Consider the following 4,575-nt stretch of genomic DNA (forward strand, 5'->3'; position numbering starts at 1 on the left):
ACCAGAATTGCCAAGCATATGCTAGTTGGAAAAGAGGAGGGCAGATAGGGAGGCCTGTGTGGGCAGGGAGGAGGTCCCTGTGGAGCCCTTCACAATGAAACACAATATCCTCCTCCTCAGACGCGTGCAATGACTTAAACACTCCATTGTATTAAATATGAATGAGGTTCCCCATTGTCCGCAAGTGGGCAAGCGGGGAGACAGTGTTGTCGATTAGCCAGATGATTAAGCAGATGACACGGTAGGGGCCGCAGAGGTAAATAAAGGCCGCCTTCTGTCATTTCCTCGTCCCAAAGGGGAGCCCCCCCCCACCCAGTAAAAAAAAAAAAAAAGCTCCTCACAAAACTTAGCGCTGCCAAAGCCGATTGACGGAAAAAGTGATAATGTATGACTGTGAAAACAGCTGAGTGACGGGAGGGTGGGAGTGACAGCCAGGGGAGATTAACAGGCTTGGAAGTGAGGAGAGGATGGAGTAAGTAAAGCGTGAGGAAAGAGAAGCTAAGTGTAACATTACAAAAAGAGAAAACAAACAAAAATAATATGCAAGAGGAGGTAAGGAAATCTTTAAAGAGCAGAAAAGGGGGGGGGGGGGGGGGATGATACAAAGTGAAGCAACAATAGCCTACAGGATGGAGTGTGTTTGATTAAACAGGCAGGACAATTCAGTCATGCTCTATGTCAGGTGTTTATTATCACAGTGTAGCATTTGCATGTGAAAAAAAAAGACTCCCAACGCTTGCCTCCCTCCGCCCTTTTCCCTGCCTTCTGATTGGCTGAAGGGGCATCTGTGCCACATTGTTGCAAAGCCCTCCTGTTAGGAGTCCATGAACCCGGTCATGGATATTTGCAGTGGGTCCAATATGTCAAACGGTTATTATCGCCAGCGTTAGCCCGGGAAACAAATGGAGGCAAAGAGACTCACGATGAAAGGAAATAAATTGTTTTAATCAATTCTCCTCAACAATCAGTCTGAAGTGATAGATCAAAGTCACTATTTTAGTTAATGTCACCGATTACTTTGAGAAATAAAGGCTTCCATCGCAAGGAAATCTTAAAACAGTTGCAACTGGTTCACTTCTTAAACAATTGCCAGCGATTTTGATGATGTTTTCCTCAGATTTCTGTTGACTAAGGAGAACATTGGAAAACAACACACAATAAAAGTATTTAAACAATTAAGGGGGTGGAGGGGAACAACCTATTTAACCTAAATTAAACAGGCTAAATGCTAAGCGTTTGTTCTGCGACTTCATCTTTGCTCCACTTTCCCTTAAATTCCGAAGTGATTGAAAAGTTTGTTGGCAAGCTTTAATATGCCGCTGTTAACTCTAATTTCTCCCATTTTAATAATTTCAAGCAGTTACCCTTAACAGACTCTTCTGTTGGAGTGTCACCCTCCCCATACCCACAAAATCCCCTCAGCCCCCCTCAGCCCCTCCACCAATTCCACACCGGGACATTCAGGTAACTAATCTGCCTTTAAATACGTCTCGAAGGAAGCTTGGCTAATTAGTATCGGAATTTACTGCCTTCACTTTTATTGACTTGTCCTACTTCTCCGATAATTAAGTAATGCGTAAGGTAATGAGCTATGTCATTCAGTCTTGCTGTTCAATTAGGGTGTAGAATCAATTATTGAAAATAGTTTCTTATGCCAACGTCTGGTGTGGTGACTACAAGTCTTGGCCTGAACGTGGTAACTTTGTAATGTTTTATTCTTGGAAAGCAAACCAACACAGTGTGGAAATAAACCTTAGCCGTGCCACAGCGCTGCAGCAAAAAACACAGGGAACTGGTGCAGAATACAATAGCCATGCCTTAGTCTTTATTTACTACATGTTTTCTAAATTGTTTAATTTCATACTAAACATCCCGGCCTAGGCATGATAATAAAAAACCCATTGGAAATTTGTCTTGAAGACTCTTTGTGAATCCGAATACAATATTATGAAAGGTATTTCCAATCTTAACAAAAACATGAAGTTCATTATAAAAAATGTAATTAGAGTTACACATTCCCCAGTGGATTGCCAGATAATGAACTCTTTATCTTGTCAGGCCAATTTAGTCTGATGCTCCTATAATTATGTTTACATCAAAATCAATGTTCCTTCTGATGAAATTTATTCAAAGTGATTATGTGGTATATTATCTGAGAGCAACAAAAAAAAGTGTTGTAAAGATTTTGGCTAATGCAGAATTTCAAAAACCATTTTTTGCGGCCTTGGCGTACCTTGACGTTAACAAGACAATGCTGCTTGCTTACACATTTAGCTTAGCTCAACAACCTTATTCCACTCTTAGGGGGCAAACATGAGCTGTTTGTACTTAACGGAAGAGAAGAAGAAAAAGAAAAATGATTATATCGACAGGGTATCAGTGCAGTATTTGCATCATTGCTCCTAAGAGGTAAAGTATGCACACTGGGAAGAGAACCGCCATTGTTGTTCTTCGTCTTTTGCTCATGATCTGACTCATTGTTTTCTTTATCTGCTGTGATTGGTGCTACCCTCTGACCAGGAGCATTATGGGAGCTGAACAGCCGAAGCAAAATTCTGTCCAGGAAGGTAATGAACAGAATCTGTGACAAAGGGCAGCCCTGGCGGAGTCCAACTCTCACCGGAAATGAGCCCAACTTACTGCCGGCAATGCGGACCAGATTCTGACAGCGGTCATACAGGGACCTGACTGCCCGTATCAAAGGGCCCGATACCCCATACCGTTGCTGACATCTTTAAATCAATTTATGAGTGAAAAGTTTTTCACATCTCTACTATGAAACTATAAAAAACACCCGAATGAGGTGTAGTGGAAACGACCTGCAGGTGAACGGGGTGTGAAATGTCTCAGACACACCTCAGAACAACAGGGGTAAAAGAGGACCTATGGAGCTACAGTCAGACCAAAACATTGCAGTTCCACTTTATAAAGACTGCAGCTGATTGATTTGAACATGAAATGGAAGGATTTAAAGATGCACTTTAAATTTTATTTCTGTGTACTCCAGCATAATACATCTGTTTCTTTACAAAGAGAGATATTGTACAATCTTCAGTGTCCTAGTGCTAAATAGGGTGATGACTGTCACAGAGATCATACTTAATTAAAAGTGTCTGACATTTTTTACTCTGCTTTAAATTTAAAACAGATTTAATCCTTTTTTTATTGCTTATTTATTAATGAGTATGGACTTATTTTGGAAACACCGAGTCTTTTCAGACACGCAAAGCTTGATGAGAACATTTAGCTTAAAAAAAAAAAAAAAAGTCAAATAAATTTGAATTCCCAGTATCTGTTGCTTGTAAGCTTTGCTATCCTGAACTGACACTTCATGAGATCAAAAGGTATTCTGGGAATTGAAAACAGGATTGGTTGAGTAACTTTATGAGAAAATTTTAAAGCTCCAGCGGGGGTCATGTCAGTACTGGTCGGCGTAACCAGCGCGGAAACATGAATAACGATAGTTGGATGAGCTCCCAGTTTTATTAAGGATGAGTCACTGCTTTTCAGTTTTGTCCACATAAAGACACACGCATCATACGGGTTTATGTAAGAACCACCGCAGAGGTGTTAATTTGGAATTGTTCATCCATAAACTTGTTTTGTCATGTAATTAAACACACCTCCCTTTTTTCTTTTTTTTTTTTCTTTTTTTCCGTATACTCGTTTCGAAGTTTAGAACTTGATCAAGCCAAGAACAAAAAGGAGATCACAGGCACAGGGTGAAGAAAAGAGAGACTTGGGTAAAGGTCATACACACACATAAAAAAAAAAAAAAAAGTTGGGGGAGGATTCCTCCACCATGTTTTAGCAGTATCAATTTTCTATTATTATTCACGATGCCAGAGGTCTCGGCTGGTGTGCCAGTCAGCGCTGAGCTGATGTGACAGGCTCCCAGAAAGATGCTAAAACCAAGGACATTAAATTCCCCCTGACAGCAACCTTGGAGACCGTCCCAGGCACGCGTCGCTCTAACTGCGGTAAATCAGAGAAATAAACTCAAAAGAACATAATGGAGTCGGCTCTCATCATTATTATGACAAGCAGGTTTATTTAGTGTACATTTGGCTCTCCCTCGGCTTCTGCTGTGTGTGTTTGTGCTTGCCTTGTTGAGCTCTAACGAGCCAACCAGGAGTGACTGTCAACTGTCAAAAATTCCTGGAAGCCAAAGCTGCCGTTGGACTTTGTATGAGCTAAAGCCGCAAGATTAGAAGGAAGTGCAGTCTGATTGTATGAGAAAATCCCACTCGTGACCAGCAAACGCACACACCTGGGGGTGGGGGGGTAAATACAACGAGCAAGTGCCATAGTTTGAGCGCACAAATTCAAGAAAGTTTTGGATCTATTCATTTTTACGTATTTGTTTTATCAAAACCAGTTTTAAAACTATGATATAGTTTTAAATAAAAAGCGGTAGGATAGTCTAATGTGCAGATTCAAGATACCACATTACCTCTAATTCCTTCTGCGACATAAAACATGGAGATTTACGTCCTGTGTGAGTTCGAACACGGGGATAACCCTCAGCCCCCCCCTGCCAATTATACATGGTGCATTTGTTCCTCTGATTAAATA

This window comes from Poecilia latipinna, unplaced genomic scaffold (assembly GCF_001443285.1).
Source record: "Poecilia latipinna isolate Pla-1442-1.1 unplaced genomic scaffold, P_latipinna-1.0 Scaffold394, whole genome shotgun sequence".
Taxonomy (NCBI): domain Eukaryota; kingdom Metazoa; phylum Chordata; class Actinopteri; order Cyprinodontiformes; family Poeciliidae; genus Poecilia; species Poecilia latipinna.